Here is a 13,017-nt window from a genome sequence, read left to right on the forward strand (position 1 = left end):
TTAAAACTGAGGCTTCCTCTTCTCACGTAAATTTAGGTTTCTGATACTTTAAAATATGTGTCTACACTATGAGTACAACCAGTAAAAACTCATGCATGTATAAACATGACAGCTGGCAGAGAACACAGGAAAATAAAGTTTGATTAGCTGATGTGACTAGGATGGGGGGAGGGGGTAAATGTTTTATTTTGGCTTACCTAAATTGTATACATGGATACCAACTATAATTGTTTTAAAAAACTGAATATGGTATTTTGTGTTTTGTTGTTGATGCTTGGACTAGACTGGTCCCTGGGAAACTAAATCATGTAATGGAAGGGCCCCTCCTCTATAGGGAAGTGCTTTCCCAGCCACCAGTCTTGCAGGACACTAGCCCTCTTTTGTATACTAGTCTTTCTTATCTCTCACCCTCGTTAGTGCTTTATGGTTTAGGAATGAGCTGTTGAGGGGGAATAAAAAACCTTAAAATGTTTAGAAAAGAATCCACTATTGTCAAAAGACTAATCTTTATGTTAGATTATTTTAAATATACAGTTGTCTCAGTCATTAAAAAGTAAAAATTCATTTGCAACCTTCTAGCTCTTCTATTTATGAACTGCAAGGCCTAAGGAGCTAAATTGACCTCTCTGAGTTTCAGTTTCCTCATCTATAAAGGGCAAGAATACATGTGCTGTACTGACTGGCAAAGTTGTTAGAGGATCAAATGTGTATCTAGAATGAATATGGTTTATTAACTGTTCTGCAAAGTAAATTATGAATAATCCCACCCTGATCCTAATTCTCAGGAATTTTGTTAGGACATGGGGTCTTCATGACTTAGAATGAATGACAAGTATAAGAAACCTCCTAGGAGAAAGACAGAATCAAGGAATCGTAGGATTTTATTTACTCGAAGAGGCCTAAGATATCTGAGTTCAAACTCTTCATGTTACAGATGAAGAAATTAAGGCAAAGAAAGCCAGTATGTCTTGTCCTAGGTCATGCAGTAAATCGGTGGCAAAATTGTGGCTATGACTCATGCTGCCCACAGATGATTTTGTCAATTCTGGCAATATTGGGGTGGGTAGGATGGGTGGCGTGGAGCCTCAATTACCTTAAAAAAAAGATAAATATAAAAATACTCTTACATTTTTCAAAAACATTAACAATCAAGACAGGTGGGAAAGTGGAAAAATTGAAGCAAGTTAAAGGAGTCACTGATTTTATACCATTTTCTTGAACCAATTAATGACCCTTATTGAAGTTCCTACTCTCCATTCTGAGAATAATCATCATGTATTTATTTCATATTTAAGGATATATTTTAAATATGTAATACATTCCCATGTTGTGTTCTCCTAAAGAAACCAAAGGGTAGGACACGAAAATATCCCTCTGTCTTTCCCCCAACTCTGTGGTAGTCTATTCATGCGGGAGCAAATGCATACAGATACATGGGATACTTTGATAGGCTTGCTCAATTTACATTTAAAAGATGCATCTGGTCACAGAAGCCCAAGTGGTGCAACACTGTGATAACCGTGGGCTTTGAGAAAGTGGGCTTCCATTTTTACTAATACCTAGTCCTAATTCTCAGAATGATCCAACTCTCTTCTTCCAGCCTTTAGAGTATCAAGCACTTATAAGTAGAAGCACTTGAAGATCAAGATGCTGACTGATCTCTGGGAGGTGAAATGATACAGTTGATTTGAAAGAAAGAGACCTGGTCTCGCGTTTGAGCTTGTTGCTTACACTGTACTTCAAATATTTCATAAAGGTGGCCATTTTCTTTGGCCAATCTCACACCTAAAGAATTGTCAGGCAAATTAACATTTGTTAATATGGTTTTTTGTTTGTTTTATTTTTTAACTTTATGACTGGATAGAAAGGATTTCCTTTTTCTGTCAAAAGAAAAAAACTCTAACATTTGGAATTTAAAAAGAATTTCTATAAAGTCTTTCTGAAAAGATGGACTCACTGCGGATTTCAGGCCACTTGTTTTATTTTATGATGCTTCTTTGCCTGAAAAGTCCGTTCCTTATACTGAAAGATAAGGAAGGTTCCCAAAGAAGGGTCAATTCCATGAAGCCTAATGAGGTCTGGGGCTTTTATCTTCAATTCAGGTTATTTTTCCAGAGGCTTTAAAAAAAAGAAAAACACTGATAACTTTGAAGGACCCTAAGCATTGTCAGACTTTATTGGTCCTGAGTGTTGCTATCACAGGAAGCTAGGACAGAGCTAAATTATTTTTTCTACCACATGGAGGCATTGAACAACCATGTGATTTTCAAAATTTACCAAGACTAGATAAAAGTCTAATGCTTTCTGAGGCATGGGCAAAAAACTTTGTTTGATGTCGACAAATGGATAATGCTTAGTATGAAAGCGTGCTTCTCAATTTATAATTTAGCATCTCCTCCATTCTCTAAACAAACTAGCCTTCTCCGACCACTTATGCACTGATAACACATGGACAGACTATGTTGGAATACACTGGATTGCAATGTGAGCAGTTTGGTTTATTAGTCTCTGAAACCTTCCTTGAACTTCATACTTTTTCAGTTTACTGAAATTTTGAGGAATGAAATAGGAGGGAAAAATTGTTTTAATTCCAAACTCTTAATTATCAATGATGAGAATTTTTTTTTTTTTAAAACATCAACTTCCCCACAGGTCCATAGTATGGCAAATCTATAGTCAAGGATCCAGTTTTGAATCCAAAATTTATCTCAACAATTGCAAACCCCAGAAGCAATTGGCAGCAAAGATACCAATCTTGACTTGGGAGCCTACAAGATGAGTTCTCTGTTCGCAGCAGACTGTACTTATGTCTTAGCCCCAAATCAATTAATCAACAAATATTTATTAATTGCCCTGTGTGTGCTAAACACAATGCTAGGTGCAGTGGCAGGTGTAAAGAAGTCTAAGAGATACTCTCTGGCCTCCAGCAAGGGCTAGGAGGACAAGCAGGACTTGGGAGGATGGAGAGGCATTCCCAGGTATCGAAATGACATTTAAAAAGATATGGGGAAAAAACTACGTATAGTGACAGGTGAGTACTAGACTAATCGGAGGGATCACGTCATAAATTATATAAACGTCTAACCACTACTCTATACACTTGACACAAACATAAAATAATATTATATGTCAACTATAACTGAGATATAATAAAAAAAATTTTTAAAGAAAATTTGGGGTAGTTTTTAAATTCACTTTTAAAAATAAAAATAAAATAAAGTTTAAAAAGATATAGGGAAACATCACACTCAAAATATTTTGTTACTAAAATATAAATATATGTACATTATAAAACATTTTATATTAAAAACTAAAAGAAAGAAACTGGCCTTTATTCTTCAAAAAATGTCACTGGCATGAAAGACAAAGAAAAACAGATCCCAGATTAGAGGAGACTAAAGAAGCATGAGGACTAAAGGTAATAATATATGATCCTGGATCAGATCCTCTACTGGATGGAGAAGAAAATCATAAAGAATATAATTAGGTCAACTGAAAATAGTAGAGTATGGAAGTTAGGTTAGATAGAAATATTATATCAATGTTAAATTTCTTAAAATTGATTAACTGTACTGAGGATATTCTTGTTTTTAGAAAATACACACTGAAACATTACAGAGTAAAGAGGCATGATGTCTGAAAATGGCTTAAATAGCTCAGAAAAATAAATGACAATATGTTGTGTGTGTGTGTGTGTGTGTGAGAGAGAGAGAGAGAGAGAGAGAGAGAGAGAGAGAGAGAGAGAGAGAACGAACTAATGTGCCAAAATTGGTGAAGAGTATATGGACATTCTCTGTATTATTCTTGTGACTTTCCTGTAAATTTGGAGGAAAAAAAGGTGGTTACCTCAGAAGAAATGAAATGGAATAAAGGAGAGATTGCTAACTCATTATATATGTCTGTGTTGTTTCACTTCCTAAAATCAGTGGGCATTACTTTAGTACATACATTTAAAAAATTCTAACTACTACATGTTGAAAGAACAAAAATACATATAGAAGCAGAAAAACTCAGGAAGTATGATTGGGGAGACCATGAATAGATTAATTTGGTTGAAGGACTCAGAAAAGTGAGTGGATGGATAGAAGGATGAAAAGTGGGTATCTAGAGTTTGCAAGGGGGCTTCCACATGAGCTAAAAAGCCTGGATTTCATTAGAGGATAAAAGGTACCAGGGAATGACATTAAAGGCATTTTGGCCTAAGGGGTATTTTAAGAAGATTAGTTTGATAGAAAAGCCAGAAAGGAGAGAAAGAAGTCAAGGAAACCATGAAGAAGCCATGGAGGAGTTTAGGTTTAGAGAAGCAGCTCCTAATTCCTAATTCTCCATGCTTATTTTAATTAATCACTGCTTAATGCTGAAGCTCTGGGAATTTAAGTCCTGTCATAGCAGAGAATATGTCTGCTTAGAATTAGTTTAGAACAATGCTTGGCACTTAGTAAGGACACAGTTTAAAAATTAATGAAGGTAGGGAATGAAAACCATCCTTGTCTTTAATAGTCCTATTTTGTTTTTCCCATCTCCTCTGATGTTCCATCATTCACGTATGCATGATTACACCATCAGGTGGTTGACAAGGGACGTGTGTGGTCTGTGTTGCTATTCCCAGGGAAGCATGAGTGACCCCAGGATGAGGCCTGAAGTGATGCCCAACCCCGCAGCGTGGAAAGGGACCCCAGACTTGACATCAGAATGCAGAATTGGAAAAGCTCTAGAGATCAGCAAAGGTACCCTGTTCTATTGACAGAAGTGGAAGCTGACGTCCAGAGAAGCAAGATGAATGTTCTGAGGTCAGGCCTCTTTAGCAGCAGAACTAAGGCCTTTCCCTTGGAAGAATCAAAGTAGACTAGGGGGAGCTGTGGAATCCACATCTTTACACCTCCAACACAGAGCAGAAGCCAGGGGTAACCTCCGTGAAGGAAAGCTCGTTCCTATCCTGTCTCCCCAGCACTGCTTTCCATGGGGCTGGACTCTGCCACAGTCTTTGCTATCCCCTCAGCAGGGGGCATTAGGCTGGGCACAGACTGACAGCACGCCTGTTCCTTGCTTCCCGAATTACATGTACTGAATTGAAAACAATCCTAAACCTCACAATGAGGTGGGGACAGATGTTTGCCCAATGTGACTGTAAAGACAGAAGCAAAGAGTCCAAGGTCCCCTTCTTCACTCCGGACTTTAGTCACCTTGAGAAGTCTTTTTAGATCTCGGTGAAGTGGAAAAATAGGAAAATGAGGTAGAGAAACAAGTGGGGCACTTGGACTTTGTGGCTGAGGGCTGAGGTCACACACATCATCACTGGGTCCCCCACAGGTTGTAGGGGCTGAAAGTTGGGGAGTATTCTTGCCCCCCTTTCCCACTGCCTCCTTCTCCCTTTCTCCATCTTAGGGAGGAGCATAGTTCAGGACGGTTAAGAGAATGAACAGACCTGTTTCCATAGCTGCACTGCCTCTTACTATCAGTGACCTCTCAAGAGTTCTTCAACCTGCTGAATCTTTGTTGCTGCATAGGTAAAACAGGGATAATAAAATTCACTTCATAAGATTTTTGAAGGTTAAATGAGAAACGTCTGTAAAGTGCTTAGTCCGGTGCCTGGCATGGCTTAAGTGCCCAATAAATGGTAGCTATCATCAGTGGAACTTAACACGTTATCCTGGCCTAATGTAATTTTCAAGACTTAATTCAGCAACCTCAGACTTTCTTTGGCTATTCCAGAGTTAATGAACTGAAGAGTGCATGCAGCCAGACCTCACTTATATACTGTTTTGAATTGCTTGCTGTCGGTTGAGAAATTGTAAGCAAAAGGAGGAGAGGACCACTGCTGTATTCCAGCTCCAGGCCAGTGCCCAGCTCGTGGAGCTGAGTAACCCATCTGTTGATTGATTGTTACAGTGACAAGAGCCTCTGAAAGAGCATGAACAAACAGGTAAGTCAGAAAACACCTGGGTTTTGCCCAGAAATGTTCCTCTCTAAATGAGTGAGTCAGAAGGGCCTGAGTATGTGATGCTTCCACTTAAATTGTTTGGAAAACTGTCAGGTGAAGGATCGTTTCAGAGGATTTGTGTCTCTTACATGGAATTAATTCTCTTTCTCTATAAATGGAACGTTAGTCCCACCTCTTAAAAGTGTTAAATCAAGAGGTCCAAAAGAAAACTGGCAGTGGGCAAGTTAGGATTTTCAACGAAGTTTAAAACACAAGGGTCTTTTCTGGGAAGTTTGTCAATCACAATATGGGCATGTGTGGAAAATGTTGGTGGAAATGTTTAGGCTTCTTAACATGATTAATTTCTCCCATAAGATCTGCACATTGGATTCCCAGAAGCAATAAAACTATTATAATCAGCACTTATTGTTTGAAAAAGTCATTTTCTGCAACGTCCGCTCAGGTTCTTATGGCCAATCTAAGGGAGAGACTTAGAACTGGATAATTTGGGGGAACACTTGTCCTCTTCTTTAGAGTTCTAAATTTTGACTGTATTCAGGGTTTGAGAGCCATAACTTTTCTTTGAAAACAGATTTTTTTTTGTATAATTATCTAAAATAAAGATTTATGTTCAGAAATGCTCAAATAGTGAAAAAGCCACTTATCTACAATTCTGTGTCACTTCTTTGGCATTTCTGTGTCCTTGAGTGATATAACTAGGGAGATTAGAACAGTTCTTCTAACACTGAGTTTTACATTCCAATATTTAGAATTTATTTAGCTCCAGTTGTGTCTTAAAATAAATCTTTTGGAGGGTAGTGGGTTGGCCTAAGAGGTATATATTTAAGATGTTATTTTTGGAAACTGCTAGAGAATGAAATGAAAACTTGGGATTTTCCTTGAACTTGGCATGAAAGTAAAATATTTAGAGGTGAATACATTTACTCTTCCCAAACTTTCTCAGTTAGAAATGAATGGTTTAGAGCAGAGCCCAAAATAGCGAATTCAAATTCTATAGATTTTTCTTAGTTCTGTCCCTGCTTATAGATCAATCTTTACCAAAATTATCAACCATCCTCTTCTTAAAAACAAAACAAAAAAACCCAACTTGCTTAGAGCTCGGGTGTGTTTACACTATAAACACATACTGTTATTGATACCATCCCATCATTTATTTATTGCACATCTAAATGCTGTACAGTCCCCAAACTAGAAAATTTAGATTTGGCTCTTTATAGGAGTGGCGAGAGAGGTTTACCTTAGAAGTTAGGGTGTTTTTTTTTTTTTTTAATATAGGATTTTTGTGTCCTCTCTTTATGAACTATACATGAAACTTCCATATGTGCAAGACGTAGAAGGAAAATTTGTGCTGTGTGTCACTATCATTGAGTGGACACTTGGACATGGTACCATGCTAGCTCTGGAACAAGTTTACATCCCACCTCCCCCTCTTAATACACAGCTTTTGCTTTCTAAACAAGTCCCTTTTTGTTTGGTTGTTTATTTGTTTACATTTTATTGTGAAAAATTTCATACATTCATAACAGTAGAAAGAATAGTACAAGGACCCCGATATACCCCCTACACACACCAATATTCAAGAATTGGTCATATTTGTTTTATCTATATTTTTCACTAAATCATTTAAAATCATAGACATCAAGACAGTTTACCCCTAAATTCTTCAATATGCTTCTTAAAAAAATAACCACATACCATTATCACACCCGACAAAACTAGCAGCATTTCTCTAGTCTTGTCAAAATATTCTGTACGTATTCAATTCTCTAATCTTCTTTTAGGTTCAAATTAATATTCTGTTTAAGAACCTGTACATTGCTTTTGTTTGTTTTGTCTTTTTAAATCTAGAGCAATCCCCTAACCATTCCACCTCTCCCACTTTTTTTTTTTTTTTTTTTTTTTTTACTGTGGCACTGACTTGTTCAAAAAACATGCCAATTTGTATTGTAGAATGTCCCACACTCTGGATTTGCTTGATTGTTTTTCCTCATGGTACCATTTGACATGACCCTTCCGTCCCTTCTATGTCCTGTAAATTTGAGGTTTCATAGAAAGGTGTGATTCATTCCAGTTAAACATTTTTGGCAAGACAGTCAAGTCATAGATGACACACTGTACTTCCCGTTGCATCACATCAGGAGGCAATGAGTTCTTGTCCCTTAAAAGGCATCTCTTGAGAAGCAGAAACAGGTACCATTTCTCATCTGTCTTAAAAATACCACTGGGCCTAAAGCTAGAACTCTGAATGTCATTGAACCTCTCTGATCCTCAGTTTTCTTGTGAGACAAAACCAGTACTAACCTCTGTAACTTCACAGGGTTGTGGTAAGGACCACAGGAGGAAAAAATAGTAACATCACCAAGAACTACTATTTGATTGGTCAATCACTATGTTAAGCCCTCTGCAAGAGCTTTCCATTCACTATTCCAGTTAATCCTCACACTAACCATGAGAAATAGGTACTAATATTGTCCTCTCCATTGCACAGGTGAGGAAAGGGAGACACAGAGTTTAAGCAATTTGGCCCAAGTCTAACAGCTGGTTAAGAGGGGGAGGTGGGATGTAAACTCAGCCAGCCTGACTGCAGAGCCTATACAGGAAATCAGCGTTAAGTACTGTACAAAAGTGAAGTAGCGACACAGAAATACCAGTTGTTGTTTTAGGTGATTGAGAGGATGGTTTTCTGTTTTTATTTTTTCCTTTCTATTTTTCAGACTTTCACTGATGTTATTCCATTACTTTAATAACCACAAAATGAATAGGCATTTACAGAGGAAGACATACAATATGGATATAAAATAACAATCAGAATCATTTATTACTTACCTGCTTTAGTGGTACTGACAACTGAATAAAAGGAATCACATCAACAATAATAAAAGACTTTGCCTAGAGGGAAATAGACATACGAAGTGACACCTTAAACAGATAGTTGGTATTTTCTTTTTCACAATTGTACTCCTTTTGTCCTGTTTCATTTGACATATGGCTCACTTCATAAAAATGTTTAAATATTGATTTCCAAATAGCTTCACTTTGTCCTAAAACAATATTAACAGACCATGTGGTTTCTGAAAGGATCTGTTCTGCTGTTTTTGTAAAATATATTTTGGGGTTTTTTTTTTAAATATATTTTGGGTTTTTTTTCCAGGATTGTTGAATCAAGAAAGTTGGTCAATTATATCTAAATATGATTACCATGCGATTTCTTTTCAAAGGTGTTGGTTAAGGCAAATAGTGTGGCTGTCAGTGGGTTCTCTGGGTTAAACCTTTCAGATGAGCATCTGTCCCCTCCAAGGTGTGAAATCATACTTGGCGAACAGCATCTAAACCCCCAGTCCCCTCAGCCAGAGCCATCACATTTTATGTCCACACAGCCAAGAGAGCTGGGAACACTGTGTAATTCCTCAGAAGATCTTTGCCACTGAAGTCACCAGGAGACGTTCTCCCCTGCCTTTCCACTCTGCTTCAAATATCAGAAATAGAAAATGTTTAATTTGCTAATTGCAATAATCCTAACCCTGGAAATATTTATTGAAACTTATATAAAAGCCAATAAGATCTTTGAAATAGATTTAAAAATATATTCTTCAATCCAATGTGCGGGAGAGACACCAAAATCTCAGCAAGCTGTGGTAAGGTCACTATACAGTAAAATTGAAAAATTATAATTATCTTTTATTAAGCCTGGATGGTTATAAAGGAAAAAAATGGTTTCTTGAAAATTTCCCATAGCCTATTTATACTGTAAAGCTTCTAAAGATGATGGGGGTGGTTATACAGTGTTAATTATTACTAGCTGAAATATATTGATTGCTTTCTATGTCCTAAGTACTTTACCTGCCTTATTTCACATAATCTTTACAACAGCCCTTTTAGCTGCATTTATTATCCCCAATTTACAGTTGAGAAAATTTAGGCTTAGAGAAAGGTTAAGTAACTTGACCAGAGTCACACAGCTGTGTGACATAGGTGGCAGAACCAGAATTCAAACTCAGGACTGACTCCAGAGCCCAACCTTCCAGCTGCCCATGGATGACAATAAATAATGACTACAATTTTCATCACCTGAATTTCCAATTTCAAACCGTAAGAATATGCAAACTCATAACTTAGTAGGACGACTTGTGCTACACCTAGAGCAACTCAACACAAGGAATCGAGTTGCAAAATGCAGCTTCAGAAATAATGACTACAATTTTCATCACCTGAATTTCCAATTTCAAACCGTAAGAATATGCAAACTCATAACTTAGTAGGACGACTTGTGCTACACCTAGAGCAACTCAACACAAGGAATCGAGTTGCAAAATGCAGCTTCAGAAACTGGGACCCACACTCACATTTCCTGCACCAGCAGCAACATTCTCACAATTCCCCAGGGTGGGGGGGGCCCCTCTCCACCCCCCCTTACGAGAACTCTCACAGCCACCCTGATATCTACATCTTCTCTGGCATCCCTCCCTTTTTTCACCTTCCCCTCAAATCTCTGGCGTGCAGTGTGTCTTCTTTCCCATCCTGTTGGGTTTCCCCCAGCAGCCAATCAATAAATATTTGTTGATTGAATAAATGAATGAATGAATGAATGAACAAACAGCTGTCAAACCAGCCACAGATAGAAAAATACACAGAGGTACATAAATAGTAAGCGGTTTGCCAAAAATAGCCTCAGCCTAACCAGAGTACAAATTTCATCAAACTTCATGTTAAGTTGGGGAATATTTATTTATTCTGTATTAGATATCATATTATTTACTTCACATTTCATACTTGATTGCTTCAATATTATTCAACACTTCACTTTCTGTGTGATTAGGTTCAGTCACTTACTCTCCAATCCTTGTTTTCATAGTTATGAAATGATGCTATTAAGTCATCCCTCACAGGTTGCCCTAAAGGTCAAATCAGTTCAGGTGGGGTGGTGCTCTGTAAACTGTACAGTGCCCTCTGATGCTGTCATCAGCATGCATTTATTAGCTCCCTGCTATTTGTAGGTTTCTGCATCTAGTTGGGGGGCACCTAAGCACATTGTTCAAGAAGGGTGGTGTTTCGGAAAACTTTCAGGGGTCCCCAATGCCATGCACTGGAACAAAACACACTTCTGCCAGAGAAGGACCTTCATGAAGACAGGCTTCATGGGTGGACCTGGAGAACAAGAAAAGCCCTCAGCCAGGCCACACCTTGAGGGAATCTGAGAAAAGACCCCTGTAAGCTCCAGAAACATTTGGACTCTCCTCGCCCTTTCTTGTCTCAATCTCAGCCATAACCTCTCTTCAAGTCAACAGTCTGTCTAAACTGACAGCCAACAACCAGATTGTATAATTAAGCTACGCAATCACACTGGAGACAGTTGTCACTGAGAAAAATGCTGGATGTGAGCCCTAGCACCTGCCTAGGTAGGCATGTTCCAGTATTCACTAGGAGGCAGTGTCCAATCTTCCCTTCCCCATCCATCCTCAGCTGGGTCAAAAATGGGCAAAGCAAAACTCAGGTGAATTGTCTTTGATCCATCCTAACTTGTTTCTCCTCCTTGTTGGGATTTCCCCAGGAAAGTAGGACAATTAGCTCAGGAAGCCTTATATCTCCAACGTTCAGGTCTTAGAGAATTGATACAGTGAGCCAGAAAGTTTGTCAATAAACGGGGACTCTCTTGGGGTCTTCTTAACTTCCCCTTCTTTCTCCTCCCCCTTTGCTCCCAGTCACCACCCTCTTCTTCCATCTGTGTAAGAGGAAACCCTTGAAGTGCCTGTGAAACAAACAGAAAACCACTTTCTTCTTTTCTTCCTCCGAGGTTCTTTGCACTAATTTTTAAAACTGAAATCTTCACAGAAAATTGTTTTGGTGGGTTCAAGGAACATAAATTTTAATTCTCAGCTCCCAAGCAAACATTTCAACCAAAGATCCCTTACTTTTTTAAAAGAGTGCAAAGTAAATTTCGCCAGTAAAGAAAGACCTAGTATTTTCCTGGGCCTTCTTGCAAACAGAGGCCCCTCAGACAATATTTACATCTACATGTGGGTGAGTTGAGACTGTGCTTGGGGCAGCTGGAATAAGAGAGGCATTGATGGATTCCAGTAAGGCTGGCGTGCATTGAAGAGTAAGTATGGTATAACCTGGGGAGCAAGCACTGGGTTTGTGAAAAATGTCTAGCAGTCATCGAGCAGTCATGTGGACCAGGCATTGTGTTCCATGCTTTACAGATATCATCGTTCATTTTATCTTCATAACCAACCACGTGGTAGAAACTAACATTCCTGATTTACAGATGAGGAAACCAAGACACACAGAGAGGTAGGGGATCAAAAGTCAACCAGCTAATCAGTCTTAGAGCGGGCTCCTCACCCAGGCCTCTGAGTCCAGACCCGTGCTACTCCTGTGAAGTCTATGGACCAGCAGAATCGACCTCACGTGGTTGCTACTTAGAATCTGCGCTTTAACAAGACACCCGACTGATCGGTGGACCCATTCTACTGCTTCTCTTTATCTCTAAGATTACTGCAGCCTTAGGTACATGTTCTTCTGATTCTCATGGGACCCTGTTTTTTACGTTTTGGCGGCTCAGTTGCTTTATAAAATGAAGATGGCTCAAGATCATCGCTGAGAATTGCATGGAACTTAGCAGCAGCTTTGTAAATGTCTCTATGGGGCTTTTTTGAAGTTGAGTAAGTGGCACTACATAAATGGCAGCAATGATTAAAAATCAGTTTTCAAAAAGTTATTATTGAGTGGTAATTAGAAGTAACATACACTCAGTGTAGGACATTTGGAAAATGAAGAAAAGATAAAGAAAACACAAGAACTCTACCATAAATCCACTATCCTAAGATAACTGCGGAAACATTTAGTTGCATTTCCATCCAGTATTTTCTCCACACATATGTGCGTGTGTATAAATATATTATTTTTTTTTACCAAATAGGGATCATTCTGTATGTATACATTTGCATCCTGAATTTTTTTTTCTTCTTCACATTTACATGATGAGCATTTTTTAAACACTTTAAACCAGTGAATACACAAGCTGCTTCTCAGGACTCCGTCTCTGGATCAGAAAGTTCTTTTCATCATCTAGTTTT

This window comes from Rhinolophus ferrumequinum, chromosome 17, assembly GCF_004115265.2.
Source record: "Rhinolophus ferrumequinum isolate MPI-CBG mRhiFer1 chromosome 17, mRhiFer1_v1.p, whole genome shotgun sequence".
Lineage (NCBI taxonomy): Eukaryota > Metazoa > Chordata > Mammalia > Chiroptera > Rhinolophidae > Rhinolophus > Rhinolophus ferrumequinum.